The 27,990-nt window shown below is 45.6% G+C and overlaps 1 long non-coding RNA gene across 2 annotated transcripts; it reads left to right on the forward strand.

Moving 5' to 3' along the window:
• Nucleotides 1-21,913: 21,913 nt before the first annotated feature.
• On the forward strand, nucleotides 21,914-26,301 carry LOC120976258 (uncharacterized). 2 transcript variants are annotated; one of them, XR_005771506.2, is made up of 6 exons: nucleotides 21,914-22,409; nucleotides 22,574-22,654; nucleotides 22,735-22,888; nucleotides 23,478-23,724; nucleotides 24,724-24,965; nucleotides 25,828-26,301. It is a non-coding gene; the product is annotated as an uncharacterized lncRNA (long non-coding RNA). The 2 variants fall into 2 exon arrangements; XR_006671182.1 differs by having other exon boundaries at nucleotides 21,914-22,267.
• The last annotated feature ends 1,689 nt before the right edge of the window (nucleotides 26,302-27,990 follow it).

Consider the following 27,990-nt stretch of genomic DNA (forward strand, 5'->3'; position numbering starts at 1 on the left):
ACGATGCCAGAGAGGAGCAGGCCGAAAACCCGTCGTTTACCAGACGCTGGACGGCCACCTCTCCGTACGACGTGTACATGGTGGACACACCCAAGCAGGGTAACGGCGATGATAAAGAAGATACAGTCGAGGATAGACCTCCTGGGACACAGCCAAAGCGCCGACGTCAGCGGCACTGCTCTAAATCACGTCGTGGAAAAGACAGCAATACCGGCACAAGAGACAACAACACTCTGGATGATGCCAAAGACAAAGAAGACCCCGTCGAGCCAACTTTCGAACAGGACGATCGGGAAGATGGGCAAGTTAGCCCTGACGAACAGGCCGTAAACGAAGACTCGGAGGACAGTAATTATCTCCCACTCTCCGACGACGAGGTGAGCCTCGGCGATGAAGACTTTATCGTACCTGAGGAACCTCTCGAGCAGGAGCGCTTTCAGCGCCGGTTAATTGCCACTGCAAGGAGCCTGAAAAAGAAGCAGCAGCAGCTTCAAGCTGATCAAAATCTGCTCATCGATAGGTGGACTAATGTCCTCGCAGCTGAGGAATATGGCCTCGAGCGCCCAACCAAGAGTTACCCGAAGCGTAAACTGCTACCCCAATTTGACGATGAGGCCCTCGAGCCCGCACCATCAGCACGTAATGCGGTTGACCGACCACCTCGTGGCTGGGACAAAATGGCAACTCAAGCCGAACACCAGCCCATACTACCTCGCCGTAAAGGTAGAGATATAACAGCTCGGGGATATATATATGATCTGCGGCAAGACCTAGACAGTAGAGCAGGTCAGACCAGATCGATCTACGGACTGCGGGGGCGTGCCCCGACGCGCGACGACGGCTATCTAGCCGGACGTGACAAGCATAATCACGCCCGGGCCAAAAACCGCAGACAGACTCCATCCGAGCTACGTCACGACATGGCCCGATATAGGGGCGCCGCACACCCCCTCTGGTTCACTGATGAAGTAATGGAGCACGAATTCCTATAAGGGTTTAAACCCGTCAATATCGAATCATATGATGGAACAACAGATCCCGCGGTATGGATTGAGGATTTTCTACTCCATAGTCATATGGCCCGTGGTGATGATCTTCATGCCATCAAATAGCTCCCACTAAAACTCAAGGGACCAGCTCGGCACTGGTTGAACAGTCTGCCTGAAAACTCCATTGGCAGCTGGGAGGACTTGGAAGACGCCTTCCGCGACAACTTCCAAGGTACATACGTCCGACCTCCGGATGCCAATGACTTGAGTCACATAGGTCAACAGCCTGGAGAGTCAGCCAGGAAATTATGGACTAGGTTCCTAACTAAAAAGAACTAAATCGTCGACTGTCCGGATGCCAAAGCCCTAGTGGCCTTTAAGCATAGCATCCGCGACGAATGGCTCGCCCGACACCTCGGCCAGGAAAAGCCGAAGTCCATGGCAGCCTCACGGCACTCATGACCCGCATTTGCACGGGCGAAGATAGCTGGATAGCCCGTAGCAATAATAATTCAAGCGAACCTGGCACCTCTGAAGCCAAAAATAGCAAAGCCAAGCCCCGACGCAACAGGCACAAGCGTCGAAACAACGGTGACAATACCGATGACACGGCGGTCAACGACGGATTCAGTGGCTCCAAATCTGGCCAGCGGAAGAAGCCATTTAAAAGGAACAATCCGGGCTCATCCAGCTTGGACCGCATACTCGATCGTCCATGTCAGATCCACGACACCCCCGATAAACCAGCCAATCATACCAACAGAAGCTGTTGGTCTTTAAACAGGTCGACAAGTTAAATGTCGAGAACAAGGAGAAGGGGTCGCAGAGTGAGGACGACGACGAGGAGCCCTGTGGCACCCCGGCTCAGAGCGACCGGTTTACCATGCATTGCCAGCCCAGAGACCAAGTCTTCTGGCAACACACAACATCTTGGTACAGAAAACAACCGCTTTATTGATGCTAGCGGCTCAAAGTTTATATTACAACAGGTAGCAAGGCCAAGCGGCACTCCCGGTGCGGCTGAACAATATGTACATTATTTAGTGAACATAAAGGGGCCTCGATCATAACAACTACGCGGCAGCGGAACAACGTCGTAGCGGAACTCCATAGCACAGGGACACCGATGTGGACACGATCTAGACTCGAACAGCACTCCTTCCAAGGGGACTTCCCTGAAATCTGGCATTTCACACCAGGTCAGTACATTGAATGTACTTGCAAGCTCACAACAAGCATAAACATAATGACAAACAATATCATGATAATTAACCAATTATTAGTAATGCAACAATGTAACCAACATGCTGTGATCACGCTCTTATGAGAATAGTCCCTCGGACTAGCTTACCAATGGTGATCGCTTCTGGATCACAAACGTACCAACCACATGATCTTAGCTATGGATACCTCGTGATCATTCCGGCGATCACAACCACGACCAATATTTGGTCTCAAACAATGATCCTTCCGGCGATCACAACCACGACCAACACTTGGTCTCAACCAACAGGATGACCTTCCCACCATCCTCAACAGTGCAAAGTTCATGACTTAGTGTGCAAGATTAATTAAATGTTGACCCATAGTGTGACCTACTTTCGAGGTGTCCGTAACCGTGGACTCGGCTATCGATAGATTAATACACTCTGCAGAGGTAGCGCACTGTACCCACACCACGGAACCCATGGCCTCGTACTCTCATTCGGGTGGACCAACGACATTCCAACGAAACCCCTCCATTGCCATGACACTCTCTCGGCCACTCCGACCCACTCCCAACTTGGCTAGTCCTGGGTGGCCCCGTGTCTACCAAAGACATAACGACCACCGTCGTGGCCAAAACATAGACGTCCCACACAGGGACCGGTACCAAAAATCTCAACAACGGGCACACAAGGTTATGTCTGCTTACCGGGCCAGGGTACCGCATGCACATAACCTTCCCTTGTTGGAGGCACCGACCAGAGGCATGACAACGGACCGAATAAAGGCCTTCCCATAAAGGCAAATGTGGTAGCACTGGGAAAACTCGATTCAGTGGCACCATGACCTGGTCAACGATATATTCAAGTTGTGTTATTATCAGGTTCAACTTAATTGAAAATAACCGGTGTCATAGCATGCCATGAAATGCAACACTAACATATGCATCACATATAAACCGAAATGACTGAGTCAACTAACTCCACACTAACCATAATCATCAACAACTCCTCATACTTTTCTGGTTAGGATAAAGCTTCACTTTAACAGAATCTTTTCTAACAATTTATCATTTTTCTCATGCAAGCAAAGTAACTCCAATTGATTACTTATATCCATAACCATATTATTTCTATCATAACAAAAAGTTAATCCTAGTTTCTTTAACAACTTAGTTAGCTTTAAACTTTCTGTAAATCAAGCATATTAACTTAAAGTGCAACTAACAGAATATAAATAACATAATAGTGATTTAAATTCATGGATTAAACCATTCATTCAAGTAGAAAAATCACAAATATTGAAGTGGCATCATGAAAATGTTGCTGTGGCTTGCCTTAGTGCAGATGAGGTTCACAAGCCTTCTGGTGATCCTCAAGACAAGCTTCACTCTCTGAAAATAATTTTAAACACAAGAAGAAAATATCAAGAACCCTTCTGAAATTCAACAGAAAATCTAGATAGCTTAGAAAAATCTCATTTTTGGTGAGCTGCTAGATTTCTTTGCAAAGAACACAATGCAAAACGAATCAATTCATTTGGACTTATGGTTGAAGAGTTATAGCTGTTTGAATCTCTCTGGATAAAATGAAATTTGAATTTAAATAAAAAGAGACTGGGGGGTGACGTCGAAGGCGTAAAGCCTCGGGGCGCCACCACTCGTACCGCTTCGCGCGCGTACTGAGTGGCTGACTAGCGGGCCTCGCTAGTCAGGTGAGGTGGAGGGGGAGAAGGAAACAGAGAGTGGCGCGGCTTGCCGGAGCTCACCTCGGCGGCGAGGGCTCCTTGGCCAAAATGAGAGGGAGGGATCGAGAGAGGAGACGGAGGCGCACCTGCCCGTACCCGTAGAGTAGCTAGGCGTGGTCGGACGGCGTCGGGATCGTCCTCTCTAGTGGAGACAGGAAGCATAGCTTGCCGGAGACGAAGACGACGGCGAGTAGAGGTGACTCCAGGGGCTCCAACTGGGCGGAACAGCACCACCGCAGTGTGGTAGAGGCTCTGGAAGGGTCGCCCAGACCTGGGAGGGGCTGGAGCTACCGCGACGACCCGGGGGGATCGCCGGCGAGCTCGAGCTTGGGGACGGCGGCTCGTGCCCGGCTGGGCTACAGCTATCTACAAGGTTGTGGAGTGTGTGGGAGTGGAGGATGGTGCTCGAGGAGGCTGGTGAGCACTCCATTTATAGGCGAGCGTCGAGGGGTGGATCGGGCTCCGTCGGTGACACCTGCACACGGCGCCCGGCGACGAGCGGCGTCAATGAGAGAGGGAGAAGGCGACGCAGCTCATGCAGGGACTGTGGGCGAACGGGGGCAAGCACATGATCGAGAGGAAGGCGACGAGCACAGTGCAGAGCGCACTGTTGCGTCGGCCGGACCGCGCCCGTGCTCGCTGCGGCGAGCTCCGACATCGGCGAGTGCCAGGGGAGAGTTAAGGGGGTTTGGAGGAAGATGGTGGCGAGGTTTGGCACGCTTTGGCAGTCTGGGAAGCGAGCACGCGCGAAACAGAGTGCTCGGCGGCACTCAAAGCGCGTCGACACGCAGGCTGGCATCATGTACACGCGTGGTCACTGCGTGAACTTTGCCCCCAGGCCGACCTACGTCCAAAGTTCATGTCTGGCTTGCTGTTCGTGGTAGTTTTGAAGATTACCACGCTTTGGTTTGGACCCAGACGTAGTAGAAAAGATTTCACAAGTCAAGTAAGTTTCTGATCAGTAACTTTGAGAGTTTACTAAGGTCAAATGGCTGGGAGTTAGGAGCTGGGTTTTGGAGGCTAGCAATCATCTACTAAGGTGATGATGCACAAGAAAAATCAGCCTAATTGGAGCAAGTAAAATGGTAGTTGCTGTGGAAACCACCATTTCTGTCCAGAACAGAAAATATTTTCTGTAGCAAAAATATTCCAAAAACTCATGCAATATTTTTGCTCAGGAAGGTGCCCTAGGGTTCAAAGAATATTTGTGAATTTTCTCAGATTTTTGTGGGCAAGAAAAATTGGGGTTGCTTTGGAGCACATTGAGCTAGCTAGGGTTTTGGAGAGGGAAAGGGATATTTTTCATTTAAGAAAAATATTCCAAATATTATTTTGAGGTGAACCAGAGAGGGAATGATGACTAGAGAGTGAAATGAGGCACTTGGGTGAAAGCCAAGGGGTACCCAAGTGTTTAAGTCCATATGAAAAGATTCAAAAAAAACTCAAAATTTCAAAACCAATCCAAATGAAAATCAGACAAATAAAGGAGGGCAAAAACCAGGCTGTCACAAACCTCCCCCACTTAGAATGAATCTCATTCTCGAGATTCGGTTGCTTGGGAAAACCATTATGGATAATGTGCATTCTTCTCGTTCCCAAGTTGATTCTGACCTAGTGTGATGCTCCCACTAGACTTTGTAGAACTTCCTCACTTTACTGCGAGTGACCCTTTCCATCTGATCCAAAATTTTAACCGGTCTCTCTTCATATGTTAAATCCCTTGCCAACTCTATCTCGGCCATAGCAATCCTTTTCTCAGGCGGCGATATACATCGCCTCAACTGTGAAACATGAAACACGTTGTGCACGTTGCTACCTCTTGAGCACTGCGTTGGTTTTCCCTTGAAGAGGAAAGGGTGATGCAGCAAAGTAGTGTAAGTATTTCCCTCAGTTTTTGAGAACCAAGGTATCAATCTAGTAGGAGGCTACGCGCGAGTCCCTCGCACCTACACAAAACAAATAACTCCTCGCAACCAACGCGATAAGGGGTTGTCAATCCCTTCACGTTCACTTACGAGAGTGAGATCTGATAGATATGATAGGATAATATTTTTGGTATTTTTGTGATAAAGATGCAAAGTAAAATAAAAGCAAAGTAAAAAGCAAAGGAAATAACTAAGTGTTGGAAGATTAATACGATGAAGATAGACCCGGGGGCCATAGGTTTCACTAGTGGCTTCTCCCAAGAGCATAAGTATTTTACGGTGGGTGAACGAATTACTGTTGAGCAATTAACAGAATTGAGCATAGTTATGAGAATATCTAGGTATGATCATGTATATAGGCATCACGTCCGAGACAAGTAGACCGACTCCTGCCTGCATCTACTACTATTACTCCACTCATCGACCACTATCCGGCATGCATCTAGAGTATTAAGTTCATGAAAACAGAGTTACGCCTTAAGCAAGATGACATGATGTAGAGGGATAAATTCATGCAATATGATAAAAACCCCATCTTGTTATCCTCGATGGCAACAATACAATACGTCCCTTGCTGCCCCTACTGTCACTGGGAAAGGACACCGCAAGATTGAACCCAAAGCTCAGCACTTCTCCCATTGCAAGAAAGATCAATCTAGTAGGCCAAACCAAACTGATAATTCGAAGAGACTTGCAAAGATAACCAATCATACATAAAAGAATTCAGAGAAGATTCAAATATTGTTCATAGATAATCTTGATCATAAACCCACAATTCATCGGTCTCAACAAACACACCGCAAAAAGAAGATTACATCAAATAGATCTCCACGAGAGAGGGGGAGAACATTGTATTGAGATCCAAAAAGAGAGAACAAGCCATCTAGCTAATAGATATGGACCCGAAGGTCTGAGGTAAACAACTCACACTTCGTCGGAGAGGCTATGGTGTTGATGTAGAAGCCCTCCGTGATGGATGCCCCCTCCGGCGGAGCTCCGGAACAGGCCCCAAGATGGGATCTCGTGGGTACAGAAGGTTGCGGCGGTGGAATTAGGTTTTTGGCTCCGTATCTGATCGTTTGGGGTACGTAGGTATATATAGGAGGAAGAAGTACGTCGGTGGAGCAACATGGGGCCCACGAGGGTGGAGGGCGCGACCTGGGGGGTGGGCGCGCCCCCCTGCCTCATGGCCTCCTGGAAGCTTCTCTTACGTAGGGTCCATGTCTCCTAGATCATGTTCGTTCCAAAAATCACGCTCCCGAAGGTTTCGTTCCGTTTGGACTCCGTTTGATATTCTTTTTCTGCGAAACTCTGAAATAGGCAAAAAATAGCAATTCTGGGTTGGGCCTCCGGTTAATAGGTTAGTCCCAAAAATAATATAAAAGTGGATAATAAAGCCCAATATTGTCCAAAACAATAGATCATATAGCATGGAGCAATCAAAAATTATAGATACATTGGAGACGTATCAAGCATCCCCAAGCTTAATTCCTGCTCGTCCTCGAGTAGGTAAATGATAAAAAAGATAATTTTTGATGCGGAGTGCTACTTGGCATAATTTCAATGTAATTCTTCTTAATTGTGGTATGAATATTCAGATCCGAAAGATTCAAGATAAAAGTTCATATTGACATAAAAATAAAAATACTTCAAGCAGACAAACTAAGCAATTATGTCTTCTCAAAATAACATGGCCAAAGAAAGTTCATCCCTACAAAATCATATAGTTTAGTGATGCTCCATTTTCGTCACACAAGAATGCTCTCATCATGCACAACCCCGATGACAAGCCAAGCAATTGTTTCATACTTTTGTAATCTCAAACCTATAAACTTTCACGCAATATATGAGCGCGAGCCATGGACATAGCACTATGGATGGAATAGAATATGATGATGGGGGTTATGTGGAGAAGACAAAAAAGGAGAAAGTCTCGCATCAACGAGGCTAATCAATGAGCTATGGAGATGCCCATCGATTGATGTTAATGCAAGGAGTAGGGATTGCCATGCAACGGATGCACTAGAGCTATAAATGTATGAAAGCTCAACAAAAGAAATAAGTGGGTGTGCATCCAACTTGCTTGCTCACGAAGACCTAGGGCACTTGAGGAGGCCCATTGTTGGAATATACAAGCCAAGTTCTATAATGAAAAATTCCCACTAGTATATGAAAGTGACAAAACAAGAGACTCTCTATCATGAAGATTATGGTGCTACTTCGAAGCACAAGTGTGGCAAAGGATAGTAGCATTGTCCCTTCTCTCTTTTTCTCTCATATATATTTTTTGGGCCTTCTCTTTTTTTTATGGCCTTTCTCTCTTTTTTTATTCCTCACTTGGGACAATGCTCTAGAAAATGATGATCATCACACTTCTATTTATTCACAACTCAATGATTACAACTCGATACTAGAACAAAGTATGACTCTATATGAATGCCTCCGACGGTGTACCGGGATATGCAATGAACCAAGAGTGACATGTATGAAAGAATTATGAACTGTGGCTTTGCCACAAATACTATGTCAACTACATGATCATGCTAAGCAATATGACAATGATGAATCTGTCATGATAAACGGAATGGTGGAAAGTTGCATGGCAATATATCTCGGAATGGCTATGGAAATGCCATAATTGGTAGGTATGGTGGCTGTTTTGAGGAAGATATAAGGAGGTTTATGTGTGAAAGAGTGTATCATATCACGGGGTTTGGAAGCACCGCGAAGTTTGCACCAACTCTCAATGTGAGAAAGGGCAATGCACGGTACCGAAGACGCTAGCAATGATGGAAGGGTGAGAGTGCGTATAATCCATGGACTCAACATTAGTCATAAAGAACTCACATACTTATTGCAAAAATCTACAAGTCATCAAAAACCAAGCACTACACGCATGCTCCTAGGAGGATAGATTGGTAGGAAAAGACCATCGCTCGTCCCCGACCGCCACTCATAAGGAGGACAATCAAAGAACACCTCATGTTCCAAATTTGTTACATAACGTTTACGATACGTGCATGTTACGGGACTTGCAAACTTCAACGCAAGCATTTCTCAAATTCACAACTACTCAACTAGCACGACTCTGATATTACAACCTCCATATCTCAAAACAATCATCAAGCATCAAACTTCTCTTAGTATTCGACAAACTCATAAGAAAGTTTTTACTAATCTTGAATACCTAGCATATTAGGATTATTTAAGCAAATTACCATGCTATTTAAGACTCTCAAAATAATCTACGTGAAGCATGAGAGATCAATAGTTTCTATAAAACAAATCCACCACCGTGCTCTAAAAGATATAAGTGAAGTACTAGAGCAAAACTATATAACTCAACAGATATAAGTGAAGCACATAGAGTATTCTAACAATTTCCAAATCATGTATGGCTCTCTCAAAAGGTGTGTACAGCAAGGATGATTGTGGTAAACTAAAAAGCAAAGACTCAAATCATACAAGACGCTCCAAGCAAAACACATATCATGTGGTGAATAAAAATATAGCTCCAAGTAAAGATACCGATGGAAGTAGACGAAAGAGGGGATGCCTTCCGGGGCATCCCCAAGCTTTGGCTTTTTGGTGTCCTTATATTATCTTGGGGGTGCCATGGGAATCCCAAAGCTTAGGCTCTTGCTACTCCTTGTTCCATAATGCATCAAAATCTTTCACCCAAAACTTGAAAACTTCACAACACAAAACTCAACAGAAATCTCGTGAGCTCCGTTAGCGAAAGAAAACAAAAGACCACTTCAAGGTAATGTAATGAACCCATTCTTTATTTATATTGGTGTTAAACCTACTGTATTCCAACTTCTATATGGTTTATAAACTATTTTATTAGCCATAGATTCATCAAAATAAGCAAACAACACATGAAAAACAGAATCTGTCAAAAACAGAACAGTCTGTAGTAATCTGTAACTAAAGCAAACTTCTGGAACTCCAAAAAATCAGCCAAAATAGGACGACCTAGTAAATTTGTTTATTGATCAGCAGAAATTGGAATCACTATTTTATCACGTCCTGGTGATTTTTAACAATGGTTTTCGTGAACAGAAAGTTTCTGGAAATTTCTGCAAGATCAAAATAACTATCATCCAAGAAGATCCTATAGGTTTAACTTGGCACAAACACTAATTAAAACATAAAAACACATCTAACCAGAGGCTAGAACAAAGATTTATTCCTAAACAGAAGCAAAAAGCAAAAAACTAAAAATAAAATTGAGTTGCCTCCCAACAAGCGCTATCGTTTAACGCCCCTAGCTAGGCATAAAAGCAAGGATAGATCTAGGTATTGCCATTCTTTGGTAGGCAATCCATAAGTGGCTCTCATGATAGATTCATATGGCAATTTTATTTTCTTCCTAGGGAAGTATTCCATGCCTTTCTTTAATGGAAATTGGAATCTAATATTCCCTTCCTTCATATCAATAATTGCACCAATCGTTCTAAGGAAAGGTCTACCAAGAATAATAGGACATGAAGGAGTGCAATCTATATCAAGAACGATAAAGTCTACGGCACATAATTCCTATTTGCAACAATAAGAACATCATTAATTCTTCCCATAGGTTTCTTAATAGTGGAATCCGCAAGGTGCAAGTTTAGAGAGCAATCATCAAAATCACGGAAATCTAGCAAATCACACGAAGTTTTGGGAATAGTGGAAACACTAGCACCCAAATCACATAAAGCATAGAACTCATGATCTTTAATCTTAATTATAATAGTTGGTTCCCACTCATCATAAAGTTTTCTAGGGATAGAAACTTCCAACTCAAGCTTTTCTTCATAAGATTGCATCAAGGCATCAACGATATGTTTAGTAAACGCTTTATTTTGACTATAAGCATGAGGAGAATTTAGCACGGATTGCAACAAGGAAATACAATCAATCAAAGAGCAATTTTCATAATTAAATTCCTTGAAATCCAAAATAGTGGGTTTAGCAACATCTAGGGTTTTGATTTCTTCAATCTCACTTTTATCAAATTTAGCATCAAGATCTAAAAACTCCGAATTTTTGCAACGCCTTCTAGGTAAAGGTGGATCATATTCAGTCCCATCATTATCAAGATTCATATTGAAAAAAAAGGATTTAATAGGGGACACATCAATAACTTTTAGATCTTCATCTTTATTTTTATGGAAATCCGGTTTAGCGGCCATCTGATTAACTAAGGTAGCCTGCTTATCCGATATTTCAGCAGTCAACTTCTCAAGACGAGCAATTTGGGATCTTAAACCATCAAATTCTTAGACATATCATCGAGCTCTTTATTCATATAACTCATAAAACTTTTTTGTTCCTTAAGCTCGTTTCTGAAGGAATTATTATGCTCAAATTGCAAAACCATAAAACTCCTGACGTTGCTTTCGATCTCTTCTAACCTTTTAAGGTGAAGATCACCAAATCTAGGTAGAGCCATCGTGACAAACAGGCAACCCAACACACGAGCAAACAAAAAGCAAGCAAAAAAGGGGCGAACGAAAAAGAGAGGGCGAATAAAACGGCAAGGGTGAAGTGGGGGAGAGGAAAACGAGAGGCAAATGGCAAATAATGTAATGCGGGAGATAAGGGATTGTGATGGGTACTTGGTATGTTGACTTTTGCGTAGACCTCCCCGGCAACGGCGCCAGAAATCCTTCTTGCTACCTCTTGAGCACTGCGTTGGTTTTCCCTTGAAGAGGAAAGGGTGATGCAGCAAAGTAGTGTAAGTATTTCCCTCAGTTTTTGAGAACCAAGGTATCAATCCAGTAGGCTACGCGCGAGTCCCTCGCACCTACACAAAACAAATAACTCCTCGCAACCAACACGATAAGGGGTTGTCAATCCCTTCACGGTCACATACGAGAGTCAGATCTGATAGATATGATAGGATAATATTTTTGGTATTTTTGTGATAAAGATGCAAAGTAAAATAAAAGCAAAGTAAAAAAGCAAAGGAAATAACTAAGTGTTGGAAGATTAATATGATGAATATAGACCCGGGGGCCATAGGTTTCACTAGTGGCTTCTCTCAAGAGCATAAGCATTTTACGATGGGGAACGAATTACTGTTGAGCAATTGACAGAATTGAGCATAGTTATGAGAATATCTAGGTATGATCATGTATATAGGCATCACGTCCGAGACAAGTAGACCGACTCCTGCCTGCATCTACTACTATTACTCCACTCATCGACCGCTATCCAGCATGCATCTAAAGTATTAAGTTCATGAAAACAGAGTAACGCCTTAAGCAAGATGACATGATGTAGAGGGATAAATTCATGCAATACGATAAAAAACATCTTGTTATCCTCGATAGCAACAATACAATACGTGCCTTGCTGCCCCTACTGTGACTGGGAAAGGACACCGCAAGATTGAACCCAAAGCTAAGCACTTCTCCCATTGCAAGAAAGATCAATCCAGTAGGCCAAACCAAACTGATAATTCGAAGAGACTTGCAAAGATAACCAATCATACATAAAAGAATTCAGAGAAGATTCAAATATTGTTCATAGATAATCTTGATCATAAACCCACAATTCATCGGTCTCCAAACACACCGGGAAAAGAAGATTACATCGAATAGATCTCCACGAGAGAGGGGGAGAACATTGTATTGAGATCCAAAAAGAGAGAAGAAGCCATCTAGCTAATAGCTATGGAACCCGAAGGTCTGAGGTAAACTACTCACACTTCATCGGAGAGGCTATGGTGTTGATGTAGAAGCCCTCCGTGATGGATGCCCCCTCCGGCAGAGCTCCGAAACAGGCCCCAAGATGGGATCTCGTGGGTGCAGAAGGCTGCGGCGGTGGAATTAGGTTTTTGGCTCCGTATCTGAACGTTTGGGGCTACGTAGGTATATATAGGAGGAAGAAGTACATCGATGGAGCAATGTGGGGCCCACGAGGGTGGAGTGCGCGCCCTGGGGGGTGGGCGCGGCCCCCTACCTCGTGGCCTCCTGGAAGCTTCTCTTACGTAGGGTCCAAGTCTCCTAGATCATGTTCGTTCCAAAAATCACGCTCCCGAAGGTTTCATTCCCTTTGGACTCCTTTTGATATTGTTTTTCTGCGAAACTCTGAAATAGGCAAAAAACATCAATTCTGGGCTGGGCCTCCGGCTAAAAGGTTAGTCCCAAAAATAATATAAAAGTGGATAATAAAGCCCAATATTGTCCAAAACAGTAGATAATATAGCATGGAGCAATCAAAAATTATAGATACGTTGGAGACGTATCACACGTCTGACAATTCTGGGGGTAGTTCAAACTGATATGCAACAGTACCCACTCGGGACATCACTGGAAATGGACCAATAAATCTGGGTGCCAAATTTCCACAAGTCTGGAATCTCTTGACTCCTTTCATAGGGGTGACTCGGAGGTATACATGTTCTCCAGGTTCAAAACTGATCTGTCGGTGCTTTGCATCATAATAACTCTTCTGTCGAGATTTGGCCAATTGCAATCTATCTGTGATTTCCCTAACTTGTTTCTCAGCTTCCATCATGAGATCTGTTCCGAAAATGCGGCTATCTCCAGCTTGAGAACAATTTAAAGGAGTGCGGGACGCACGGCCATACAAAGCCTCGTACGGTGACATCTTTAGACTGGTCTGGAAGCTGTTGTTATAAGAGAACTCGGCATACGGCAGACAGTCTTCCCATTTAGATCCTTGGGCCAAAGCACAGGCTCGCAGCATATCTTCGAGTATTTGGTTTACCCGCTCTGTCTGTCCATCGGTCTGAGGATGATAAGCGGTACTGTATTTCAGCGCTGTCCCCAAGGCTTGATGGAGACGTGACCAAAAAGCGGAGGTAAAAAGTGAACCTCGGTCGGAAGTGATGGTTCGAGGTACTCCATGCAGACTGACTATCCTGGATACATACAGTTGTGCGAGTTGGTCCACTCGATATGTGGTTCTGATCGGGATAAAGTGAGCAAGCTTGGTTAAGGTGTCCACTATGACCCAGATTGCATCATTGCCTCGCTGAGTCTTGGGCAGTCCTGTGATGAAATCCATGCAGACATCATCCCATTTCCATTGTGAGACTGGCAGTGGTTGGAGAAGTCTGGCTGGCTTCTGATGCTCTGCCTTTACCTTGTTGCTTATGTCGCAACATGCCACAAAATAGGCAATGTCTTTCTTCATTCCATCCCACCAAAATATTTGTCGGAGGTCTTCATACATTTTCGTACCTCTCGGGTGAATGGAATACGAAGATTCGTGTGCTTCAGACAGGATTTTCTGCTTTAAATCTGCTTGATTGGGTACACAAATCCTTCCCCGGAAAAGGAGTGTACCCAATTGATCCTTCGAGAAATCTGAAGTCTGTCCTGCTACCATATTCTTGGCACGTTTCTGCAGAACGGTGTTAGCTGGCTGGGCCTTGCGGATCTCTTCCTCAAGTGTGGGGGCAGCTTCCAAAATATTAGCAAGGCCAGCATCAACTATGACCAGGTTGAGCTGAGCAATCTCCTCTTGAAGTTCAGGAGGCAAGGATTCCAATATGACATTCAAGCTGACAGGCTTTCGAGATCACGTTGGCCTTACCCAGGCGACCACGTTGGCCTTACCCAGGTGGTAATTTATTCCAAGATCATAATCCTTGACTAACTCAAGCCATCTTTGTTGACGGAGATTTAAATCTGGCTGAGTAAATATATACTTGAGACTTTTGTGATCTGTAAAAATTTGGCATCTCTTCCCGATGAGATAGTATCTCCAAATTTTTAGAGCATGAACCACCGTGGCCAATTCCAGATCATGAGTAGGGTAATTTCCCCCGTGCGGTCGTAGTTGTCGCGATGCATAGGCTACTACTTTGCCGTCTTGCATAAGTACACATCCCAGACCTTGTCTGGAGGCGTCGCAGTACACATCAAAACTGCGGTAGATATCTGGAAGAGTTAACACAGGTGCGGTTGTCAGCCGTATCTTTAACTCATTGAAACTTTTCTCGCAGTCCTCAGTCCATTGAAACTTCTTATCCTTTTTAGCAGCTCCGTCATGGGTTTAGCAATTTTGGAAAACCCTTCAATGAAACGACGGTAATAACCGGCTAATCCAAGAAAACTCCGGATCTGTGATAGGGTTGTGGGTGGCAACCAATCGAGCACATCCTTTACTTTGCTCGGGTCCAGGGCTATACCTTCGGCAGATAGTACATGTCCAAGAAATCCAACTTGCTTGAGCCAAAACTCACACTTACTGAATTTGGCGTACAGCTGATGGTTGCGGTGTCGTTGTAGCACTACTCGGAGGTGTTCTTTGTGATCTTCCTCACTTCTTGAGTAGATAAGTATGTCATCGATGAAGACTACCACGAACTTATCGAGGAAGTCCACGAATACTTTGTTCATCATATGCATGAAGAAAGCTGGGGCATTGGTGAGACCAAAGGACATAACTGTATATTCATAAAGACCGTACCGAGTAGTGAATGCGGTCTTAGGAATATCTTCCTTTTTAATCTTGAGTTGATGATATGCTGTCCTTAGATCAATCTTGGAGAATATTTTCGCCCCACTGAGCTGATCAAACAGGTCATCAATCCTTGGCAGCGGATATTTGTTTTTGATGGTGACATCTTTCAGCTGACGGTAATCCACACACATGCGGAGGCTGCCATCCTTTTTGTGCACGAAGATAGCAGGTGATCCCCATGGTGAAGAACTAGGACGGATATATCCTTTCTGGAGCATTTCATCAAGCTGTTTCTTTAGCTACACTAATTCTGATGAGGGCATCCGGTAATACTTCTTGTATAACGGTGCGGTTCTGGGCACAAGATCTATTGCAAACTCAAGCTCGCGATCTGGTGGCATGCCAGGCAACTCTTCTGGAAATACATCAGGAAACTCATTGACCACAGGAATTAATTCCAATTCAGCCACAGCGGTGAAGGCCATTTCTTTCTTGGGTATGCTTCTGCGAGCACAGTGGTAGTCTACCCCTTCGGACTGGTCAAAGTAACCTCTCAGGTCGCACAATTTCTGCATACTTGATATTGAGTCAGCCAATTCATACCCAAGATAACATCCAACTTATCAGACTCAATGATTATCAAAGAAGTTGGAAAACAGACTACGTTGGTATTGATTTCCAGATTATGACAGACCAGATTGCTCCTGATTAATGATCCCGGGGTTTGTACCAGCATATTCTTGCCCAAAAGCGAACAAGGAAATTTGTTTTGGGCAACAAAACTCCGAGAAATAAAAGAGTGCGAAGCCCCAGAGTCAAATAAAATTACTGCAGGTGTGTTATTAACAGAGAACCTACCAATGACGACTTCAGGGTTCTCTTGGGCTTCATCGGCGGAGAGGTGATGAATGTGCCAAATGATGTTTTGCTGGGTCGGGCATGACTCCATAGAGTTGACTTGTGGCCTGAATAGAGCATTTGCCTTGCTGTTCTTGGGACACTATCTGGCATAATGTCCGGGTTTGCCCACAACTGAAGCAAGCATTGATGTGCTGGCACTCCTCGTGCACTGGGTTGGGCACGACATTCTTGACTTGGGTGGTGGTCTTGTCAACATTCTGTTGCCAATTGGGCTTGTATTCCACCTGAGTCTGCTGCCAGGTACGAGCCTTTTGCACGGTTTGCCCATCCTTCTTTGGCTCAAACTTGCACTTGTGATCGTTATTGACAGGCCTGTTGTCCGATACGAGCTTGTGCTCCCTTTTAGCAATGAAAGCTTTGTTCACCAGAGTTTGGAAATCTGGGAAATCAAACATGCTGAGAGTACACCGGAGTTGCGGGTTTAATCCACCAAGAAATCTGTCAATCTTTCTTTCTTCGGTGGCCACGTCATGAAGAGAGTAACGGGCCAGATGATTGAATTTTTGCAAATATTCACCCACAGACTGATTTCCTTGGAGGAGCAAGAGGAATTCGTGATGCTTGGTCTTCATAATTCTAGTAGGGATATGATATTTCCGAAACTGATCCTTGAATTTTGTCCAGGTAATTTCTTCATCAGCGGGCCACATGGATTTTGCATTTTCCCGCAGCAGCGCCTTCAAGATAATGAGTTGCAAACGGAACTTTATCATCTTCTTCCATACGAGCAATCTCAAGCTTTCTCTCAATGGTTCGTAACCAATCGTCTGCATCCAAGGGATCAAGGAGCTGACTGAAACTGGGAGGCTTGGTCCTCTGAAAATCTGACAACTTGGAGTGGTGACCATACTGATTTCCATTCTGACCAACCATAGCTTGCACACTTCTTAATATTTCAATTAGATCATTACTCCATCTTTCCTCAAACATTTGCAGAATTTGCTCGGTGGAGGGCGGATTTGGCGGTGGAGGGGCGATGGTGGAACGTACGGCTCGGGGGAGTGTCCTGCCTATCGTGCGGAACGACGAACAGTGGTACCCTCGCGAACGTTGCTACTGCTGCCTCCCCGCGGCATCCTATTATGATTTTTCCCAAGGCAACGCAACCGAGATGAGAAACATTTAAAATAAATTGGGGAAAAGCCAGCAACAAAAGCCAGAGAAAAACTGAAATAATGAAGAAAACATAGCAAATAAAATAGAGTTCCAACATAATTATACATAAACTCATACATGAAAGATAACCAACATGCCAGGTTCAACTACTCTCATACAGGAAATGAAACATCATGACTCGTACTACTACATCCGGACATCATCCCAACGACTGCAGATACTCAGAGGCTCTACTGCTCTGCTGGTGCTGCGGCTTCGTCTCCTGAAGCGGACACGGATCCTGAACTGACGAGGTTAACTGAGACCTCCGGGTTAAAGGTAACACAACGACGCTGCCTAGAGGGCTCTCCCTCAGGGGCTGGTGTAGGCTGAAGCATCGGGGCTACAAGAGTAGTGAGAAGTGTAACCCACTCAGCAGGGGCACTGAGAGGGTTCACCGTCGAGGCGCCCGAGCTACTCGGGGGAGTAACCGGTGAAACATGGGAACTAGAACTAGCTGGAATATAAGGAGTAAATCCCAGGGAGGATGGATTAGTGGCAGATCTAGTAGAGACTAAAGCAGCTGCTAAAGCAGTACGAGTGCGAGTCAGCTCTCGAGCCAGCTCGTGGATCATAAGATAGCTAGCGGTGATATAACGAGCAAGATGGCTAGCAACACTATCAGACTCCGGATCAATGATAGGGAAACGGACACGACCATTGTCGTGCAGAGAAGGATAGTAGTAGAAACCTGGGTGGTTCTGCATCCGGACCTCGTTATAACGAAGCTCGACAAGGACCTCGAATGCAGCAAACTGGACAGCCTGAGAAGCTGTAGAAGCATAACCGCTCCGAGAGGTATGAGTGTAAGTGCTGGAATCAGAACTGGTGTGCAGAGTAACCACTGCGTGATACTCATACACTGAGTCAGCTAGACGCTCCCGGTACACGCGATAGACTAGATCGTCACCGAGGGGGTACAGCCGACACCACACGCTACGAAGGAGATGCGGCAACGTGAACGGCATCAGCTGCAACTGGCACGGATACGACACCGGAGCCATCTACACTCACAACCATTAGCAGGTTAGCATAAAAATAAAACAAGGGCATGCAATGCAACAACCAACTATAAATGCTACTGGCACTCAACTTAGACTCGTATCTAACGTCCAGTTAACACGTCGAAGTCTAGCGTGGGCTACAGTCCGCGCGGCTCTGATACCAAGCGTTGTGGCACCCCGGTTGAGAGGGACCGGTTTACCATGCATTGCCAGCCCAGAGACCAAGTCTTCTGGCAACACACAACATCTTGGTACAGAAAACAACCGCTTTATTGATGCTAGCGGCTCAAAGTTTATATTACAACAGGTAGCGAGGCCAAGCGACACACCCGGTGCGGCTGAACAATATGTACATTATTTAGTGAACATAAAGGGGCCTCGATCATATCAACTACGCGGCAGCGGAACAACGTCGTAGCGGAACTCCATAGCACAGGGACACCAATGTGGACACGATCTAGACTCGAACAGCACTCCTTTCCAACGGGACATCCTTGAAATCTAGCATGACACGCCAGGTCAGTACATTGAATGTACTTGCAAGCTCACAACAAGCATAAACATAATGACAAACAATATCATGATAATTAACCAATTATTAGTAATGCAACAATGTAACCAACATGCTATGATCACGCTCTTATGAGAACAGTCCCTCGGACTAGCTTACCAACGGTGATCGCTTCTGGATCACAAACGTACCAACCACATGATCTTAGCTATGGATACCTCGTGATCATTCCGGCAATCACAGCCACGACCAATATTTGGTCCCAAACAGTGATCCTTCCGGCGATCACAACCACGACCAACACTTGGTCTTAACCAACAGGATGAACTTCCCGCCATCCTCAATAGTGCAAAGTTCATGACTTAGTGTGCCAGATTAATTAAATGTTGACCCATGGTGTGACCTACTTTCGAGGTGTCTGTAACCGTGGACTCGGCTATCGATAGATTAATACACTCTGCAGAGGTAGCGCACTGTGTCCACACCACGGAACCCATGGCCTCGTACTCCCATTCGGGTGGACCAACGACATTCCGACAAAACCCCTCCATTGCCATGACACTCTCTCGGCCACTCCGACCCACTCCCAACTGGGCTAGTCCTGGGTGGCCCCATGTCTACCAAAGACACAACAACCACCGTTGTGGCCAAAACATAGACGTCCCACACAGGGACCGGTACCAAAAACCTCAACAACGGGCACACAAGGTTATGTCTGCTTACCGGGCCAGGGTACCGCACGCCCATAACCTTCCCTCGTTGGAGGCACTGACCAGAGGCATGACAACGGACCGAATAAATGCCTTCCCATAAAGGCAAATGTGGTTGCACTGGGAAAACTCGATTCTGTGGCACCATGACAAGTTGTGTTATTATCAGGTTCAACTTAAATTGAAAATAACCAGTGTCATAGCACCGAGGCCGCCGCTTTGAAGAAGCTGGCGGAGGCCGAAGTTGCTGCCGCGGCGAAGGAGCAGGCCGTAGAAGCCGCGCGCCATCAGTCAGCGTTATTCATCGTCCCCCTAAACTCCGCGCCGCCACCACCAGAGTTCGTGGCGCCGACTGGGGGAGCCGGCGATGAGCACCCGATCATGGAGAGGGACGGCGGCGATGTCGTCATGCCGGACGTGATCGTGCCCCCGCCACCACCATCTGGAGAGGCGCGAGACAAGTAGATGGCAGACCTGTGGGTGCCACCAGCCAAAGGCGAGATGGTGACGGGCTCGACTCCAGAGATCCGCACACCGTCGCGCCGCCGGTTTGCAAAGGTGGTTTCGGCACCACGCCCGCTGGAAGTCGGTGCCGCGACCTCTTCGATCCCGGACGTCAGAAGTGGGATTGCTAGGTTTTCGGGCAGCGGAGCCAGACACTGAATCCGCTCCGCCTTGTTTGTCCAGCCCTGAAAAAACAAATAGGGAAGCTTAGACATCTTCCTTGAGTATACAAGTAAAGGATACACCTTGAAATACGAAAAACTTACCGGATTGGCAGGATGGGTCAGGTTGTACCCACGATCCTCGGTCGTCTTCGGCCACGTATCATTGGCCATGAAAAGCACCTTCTAGATGTCTTCGTGTGTCATGCCCGAAAACTGTTGCAGGGTCTGGTGCTCGGCCGGAACGAACTCCCACAAATGGAAAGTCCGGCTTTGGCATGGAAGGATCCGGCGAAAAAGCATCACCTGGATCACATTGACAAGCTTGATGTTCTTGTCTACCATGCTCTTGATGCGCGTCTGAAGCGCTGTCAGCTCGTCCGACGAAGACCAGTCCAGGCCCTTCTCTAGCCAGGAGGTGAGCCGCATCGGGGCTCCGGACTGGAATTCAGGAGCCGCGGCCCAGGTGGTGTCGCGAGGCTCTGTGATGTAGAACCACTGCTGTTGCCACCCTTTTACGGTCTCCATGAAGGTACCTTTGGGCCATGAGACGTTCGACATCTTGCTCACCATGGCGCCTCCGCACTCTGCGTGTTGAACACCCACCACCTTCAGCTTCACATTAAAGATCTTTAGCCACAATCCAAAGTGGGGTGGGATGCGGAGGAAGGCCTCGCACACGACAATGAATGCCGAGATGTTGAGGAAGGAGTTGGGGCCAGATCGAGGAAATCCAGCCCGTAGTAGAACATGAGTCCGCGGATGAATGGGTGGAGAGGGAATCCCAATGCGCGGACGAAGCGGGGGATGAATACCACCCTCTCATGGGGCTCCGTGGTGGGGATGATCTGCCCCTTTGCTGGAAGCCGATGGGAGATTTCCTGGGCTAAGTACCCAGCCTCCCGGAGCTTGGTGATGTGCTTGTCCTTGACGGAGGAGACCATCCACTTGCACCGCGCTCCAGATCAGGACATGGCCAGAGTGCTTTTCTAAGGCGGAGAGGTTGAGAGCTTTGGAGCTGGAGCTCGAGAATGGGTTGGCAGAGAGAAAGAAGGCGTGGGTGAAAGAGTGATTCCTATCTCCTTATAAAGGCGGCGAATATCAAGCGCCTCCCCACTCGCCTATTCCCCAAGGGTCGCGCAAACGGTGCGGTTGGATTACCCACGCTCGTATTGATGAGAATCCCGCAATAAGGGGACACGATCTCTGCTTCGACAAGACATGCCAATAAAACCGCATCTCGAAACGTGGAGCGGGAGGCTAAAAACAGTTCGAAATAATGACCGGGCAGCGATGTGATGTCACGCTACAAAAGTTGTTAGTAGATTGGACTCGTGAAATATTATACTCTCTGCGGATGTGTGTGGTACTTGTTTTGCAGAGCCGGACACGTTTTCTGTGTTTGAAGGCTGTTTTGGAGTATTCGGAGGAGGAACCCGCCTTGCAATGCCGAAGACAATCTGCGCGCCGGACACATCGTCATTGAAGCCTAGTTCAGGGGCTACTGAGTGAGTCCTGGATTAAGGGGTCCTCGGGCGTCCGGACTATGTAACATGGGCCGGGCTAATGGGCTATGAAGATACAAGACAGAAGACTTCTTCCCGTGTCCGGATGTGACTCTCCTTTGCGTGGATGGCAAGCTTGGCGTTTGGTTCAAAGCTATTAGCTGCTACACTTACACGTGGAAAACTTGCACTTGGCATTCTAAAATTAGACAGCAAACTTTATTGCCGGTCATTTAAAAGTTCAGTGACAAGACAACTGCTGACACAGACTTCTACCTCTCTGACTGAAACAGGAACTTTCGCGCAAAGAAAACACACACAGGGCAGGAACATGACTACACTCGCCCTTCCAAGTTTCTGATCGATCGAACTCTTCGGTGACCAGAAAATGAGAAAAGGGCAGGCCGTCGTTGTACAGACCACAGGTGCTCGGACGCACGGCCGGCATCATGGTCGTCATAACTCATAACCCGTGAGGGGGTGACGAAGCAAGAAAGGAAGGTTAGTTGACGCTCGCTGAGAATGGTGCTAATATCTCCGTTTTGGTGATATAAGGGATTTACAGCATCCACATGACCATGGTCGACAACGGCCTGAAGCCAAATTTTGTTTTTGTTCAGACAAATGGCCGTGCGCTGAACTGGTAAATAATAAACCTATTTTATCTTTCATGGTGTTTCTTTGCTATCATGTGAAGTGGCAAGATAGTTTCAAAATTCAGAATCTTCATTGCAAGTATACGAACTAATGTATTTTGCCCATATGTTGTTGAGTGATAATTTATATGTGTTTGCATCTCAATTGCAGACCAGCAGACCTTTCCGTCCTCATATTCCCCGGATTCGTTTTCTGCGATCGAGCACCCGAGCGGTTGCATCTCGACGGCAGGTGCGCGCTCCATTTCAGTAGTTATACTTCAGTCCAGAAGTTTTCTTGTGCTCTCTAACTTTTTTGAGTGGTTTTTCCAGTTCCCTTTACAACCGAGTTAGCTTTATACTATGAGCAGTGAGCAAGTCATGTATAAAGCAAAAACAAAATATTGGTCTGCTATCAAATGGTACATTTATTTGAACTCTAAGGGGAGGTTCAGGGTCTCATGAAGAGGGCATGTGTTTGTATTAGGTGAGATCTGAACTGATTCTGACCAATGTGAAATTAATTTTGTCGTTGATGGATCTGCAATTATTTTTATGTGCACAGAAGTGCCGTAGTTGAGAAGCCTGAGAAGAATATATCACTTAGGTACAGATTCGAGCTAGGGTTTTTCATTTTCTCCTGCCAATCCATTTATCATGCGATAATTTGCCCATAAAGACATACATGATGGTCGTCGTTGGACAGACTATATTTGTTTACTTCTACACATAAATTTAAAGTCCTGAACATGTATATTACACATATCTTGCAGGATATATTAATATTAAACTATGTGTGCGTTCCACTGCATTAATCTATTTAAGGCATGATATTTGTAAGCTTGGTTCAGGCTGCGCCACATCTATCTATATAATGCACAATATTTCTATGCTTGGTTCAGGTTTTTCTGACAACCATTGGCAATCTGTCCCTATGTCATTCCTCTTATATATACATAAGAACTGTCTACACAGATCAGAGTGTGTGTATGAGGGTCGTTTCCATTTGTGTTCTGTTCCCTTTATTGTTTTATCGATGTAAAACCCTTGACAAATTATCCATTCCTTTTTCGCAGATCAGAAGGTTTTACAGTTGACAAGCTTACAGGTTTGAGCACCCTGAACAACGGGGTGGGCCCTTTGACCTGTGGGTTCTGCTGGTACCAAGAGAAGGAGGTTCCTTTTAACCTGCAGGAGCTCTGCCAATGGCAGCGTGCTTTCCTTGACAATGACGTGGTACTGCACGTACGCAAGATGCAGCGAGTGAAATCGGCGCAAGAGGGCATCTTGCAAGCAGCACCAAATCCTATATTATGGGACCGAGTGAGTATCTCAAAGAAGAAATAATTTTTTTGATGTAGGAATATTAGGCTGATTATGCTTTGATGTATAGATCGCAGTAGCACTTAGGTAAAATATAAGTTCTTAGCCAGTTCAATAGTACTTTTATTGAACAATGCTCAGTTGACATTACGCTAAAACCTCGAGAATACCTGAGGGGACAAGGCAAGTGTTGTTTGTCATGACTTGTGTTATGATATTGCAAAATAGATTAGACGGAAAAGTACATAGTATTGCCATGGAATATTTAATACTTTTAGATCTGCCTCTTCATATGATGGCATCCACAAAATCCTTTCTACCATGTGGGTGTGTTTGTGTTAGAATTGTTTCACACAAATAGTCAAATTATTTTCTATGTGTATGCTTCTCCTTTTATCAACTTATGAGAAATTATATTAATGGGGCATGCTTTATTTGCAAGATATAGATGTCTTAACTTGATAAAAGGACTTTATATCGAATGTGTTTGTGTGACTGAAGATGAGGCATGCTTTATTTGAAAAATTATATTGAGTGTGTTTGTGCGACTGGAGATGGAGGATGGCTTGTGCTCTCGCTTGTGCGGTTACCACGGTGCTCCGGCCATTATGAAGAGGTGTTGTGTGCAACTACATTTATCTTGTACCAAATTACTATGCCATTGAGTTCAAAATTGTAGACACGGTAGCTTCAAAGCATGATGCGAAATTACTTGGTGCAGTGTGATACAGACAAATGTCATGGCACATTGGTGCTTTGTTTTGAAATCCAGGAAATTAGTTGGGATTGAAGAATTAGCTCTTGTTATTCATTAATCGTTACCATTTTAAGATTCCTCATTTGTGAAAACTGAAGTCCCCATTCCTTTTGGTCATTTAAGAAAGTATATGAAAGTGAAACGACACACTGTCCCACATATATCTTAACTCTTCTAAAATCACGTTTCACTGCTTGGTTTGTGCTACAAATAATGTCGGTACATTGAACTTACTAAATCAGGTCAAATGTGGCTCGGTGATAGAATTAAGCATGAAGGAGGAAGATACCAGCACCAGCCCCTGCAATAAAGACTGCGGCAACGGCGACGGCAGTGTGTCCCGGCGAGCGTGAGCAATGGCAGCATCATCTCTGACTCCGTGTACCTGACCAAGATGCTGCCCAGGTCACATGTCAAGGACTTCCTCTTGGACAATGCCGCCTCCTTGGCTGTTGTTGTCATCTCCTCAAATAAGTCGTATCAGGTTAGTTCCATTGCACTGCAAATACTACCACTTCTATTGGGCAAGCAAATACAACTTGAAAGTATAAGTCGTATCAGGTTAGTTCCATTGTACGCCAGTGTCGTCTGGCACGCGAAGTCAATTTCTTGCATCACCCATTGTTGTTCATCTGCTACTCTAACCAGTAACCATCCCTTGCTCCCAATAATTTTGAGCTCGCAAAGATGACATTGGTTGCTTGATTAGCATTATTTCTTTCAAGGACAAAACTAATTGTCGATTCTTTTTGGATACAGCAGAAGGATTTTGGATGCAGACCAATGTGGTTTCTTCATAGTACTAGGGAGCCGACAATAAAAAACATGAGAATTCATCACCTATCTTAGCCACCGCAACCTGAACAAGATTTGCCAACATCTAGCTTAATCCTTCTGAATGGTTGGTAGTAGATCTGTCCTACAAGCAGAAATCATCTACTTTGTGTTTGAATTTTCTAAATTACAGTAAAACATGTGCATACTTCAGTTTGCACAAAGAGCAAACCTAGACAATCTGCTGTAGGGTCTGAGCTACTGAATATACATGTAGTAAAAAATACTTTTCCTTTGGTCCTCTTTCATGTTCAAGTTCCTAACGAAGCTGCCATACAGCGCATTTAGGCTGTGGTCAACAAGTCGGCGGACAAGTTGCAAATTCAATCAACAATGAAGGAACATAGAAAACTGAACCCACTGTTCATGATCTTTAAGGAAGAAAACACACAAGATTCGTTATTCAATCTTATCAATGACCATGTGTAATCTTAGGCTATTTTGTTATCAATAGCTAAAAGTTGTTCACAAGCCTTGGTGTGTTTTGATGTTTCTTGCATGTGGAGCTGCAGGTAGAGCTGAGGATTAAGGATTAAGTATAAACGCAATGGAGCCCGTTGTATAACAACGCAGAGCCGAAGGAGATGCTACTTTATTGTTGCCTTATCTTTGTCGATGCAGTCGAATATGGGTCTATTCTGGTGCCCTGTCTTCATCGTAGCGTGTGTATGTAACATGGGGGCGGCCGTGAGAATAGATCGTCTAGACTACTTTTTCTGGGCTACTAAAATATACGAAGGGACATCAAGGTCAGAAATCAATTAGGGAGGCACTAACATTATGCCTTGATTCAGATGTCAAAAAAATGCCTTGATTCAGATGGTTCCGTCGATTTTTTGCATTTATTATGGATAATTTGTATTAGTTTCTTTTTGGAGTAAAAAATGGGTTGAAATTGATATAATACAATTGGTTAAACTTCATTGTAGTTTTATCAACAGTTATGAGAGTTTGCTACCTCATGTTTTTTTATTTAAAATGAAGATGTCGGTATTATATGCATTGTCGACTTTGTTGGACATTTATTAAAGAAAATTTATATGAAACATGTACATCTAATGTGGTTGATGTCTGCAAACTAGAATTAAGAACCCTTTGGTTACTGATCAATATCTACATCTTTGTTGTGCCGTGGCAACGCACGGGCATTCGGGCATTCACCTAGGATAGCAAGAAATCTATTCTTTTATTCTGCTACAATTGAGTAACCAGCTTTACAATTCGTAACTGTAATCAAATTACATATGTGTTCCTATTAAAAAGAGAGATTAATGCATGTCAGCATGTGTGTCTCGGCGTGGCGTGCCGCAGCGATCACAATATCCTTCTAGGTACGTATGTGTTGTGTGCCTGTGTGTATAAGTTGCACAAGCATCTCTATACCGCTCGTTGCTTATGTCTCCGTTTTCTTCTACTGTAATGTCGCCGGTAATTGGTTGCTCTATTTCTTTCCTCTCTCTAGCGCACTTCTCTTTGGGTTCCATGCTTCAATCAAATCAAATCGACAGCATTACGGGATTGTGTGCTGATTTTTTGTTTTTCTTTCACGGCAGTAATTAGGGGATTATGATACAATCTTGCCCAATCTCAGAACTAAGACTCCCAGTCGATACTATATCCGTGAGATCTTCCATTAAGATCCATGAAAAAAAAACAGTTTTTTTTCTCTCTCTCCTGTATGTTAGGTCACTTAACTAATACTTGGTTAAATTTCAGTGGACTGAGACCTAGACATACTCATTGTGATAAGTTAGGATTGGCTCCCAAAAGTTGTTGGCTTTCTCCTCCCCCTCTCTGTCTCTGGTGGCGCAGGGTGCGGCGGGTCCAACGGGGGTGCGGCGCTGTGTGCAGGGCGTGGCAGCGGGGTTGTAGGTTGTGACGCTGGTAGCATGGGCACTCGTCGGTGCCGCAGTGGCTGTGCGGTGAAGGCGGGGCTTCGTCCTTCGAGCGAATCGTGCAGGGCAGTCCCGGTCCGATCTGGCACCGGCGGCCCGTCCAACGGCAACGGCTGAGGCTAGCAGGGGCCGTGGGCGGCCGACGTTGCCGTGGATCCGTGGGCAGTGCTGGTGGCGTGGCAGAGGTGGTGGGGGTGCGTGCGCGTCCTGGAGTCCGGTCGGGCCTTCCTCCCCGGCTTCTGGACGACGGCGTGCGGCGCTGGTGGGCTTCTCTTGGGCCCATCCTTGGCGGTGGATCTAGCCTCCTCTTCGGCAGACATGCGGTTGTTGTGGCCTCTCACCAGACTGCACCAGTAGCCGTGGTGGGGCGAAGTAGGGGTGCTTCGACAGGGCCGGGGGGGGGGGGGGGGTTGTAGGAGGGACGGGGGCTCCGCCGTTGTTGAGTCGCATGTCGCCAGCATAGGGGCGGCCAGTTGTGGCCATGTGTCACTCCTCCCCCTTCCTCTTTCCCCAGCCTGGTGCTTTCTGGCAATGCTTCAGGTGGGACGGCGTTGTCGGTTCCGGCGGTGGTTGGAGTTGGCGAAGCTATTTGAGGCCACCCCCATTGATGTACTCAGGGCGGTCTGGGTGCAGAGCCACGGCCCTGGCGATGGGAGGCGTGTTGATTGGGCGCATTTTCGCGGCTTGGGTGCGGGCGAGCAAACATGGCCGCTTGGGTGAGTGGTTGGCGGAGCGGGGGTGCGACGAAGGGGCTCAGAGCACCAAGGTACATCACTTGCC

This window comes from Aegilops tauschii, chromosome 3 (genome assembly GCF_002575655.3).
Source record: "Aegilops tauschii subsp. strangulata cultivar AL8/78 chromosome 3, Aet v6.0, whole genome shotgun sequence".
Taxonomy (NCBI): Eukaryota; Viridiplantae; Streptophyta; class Magnoliopsida; order Poales; family Poaceae; genus Aegilops; species Aegilops tauschii.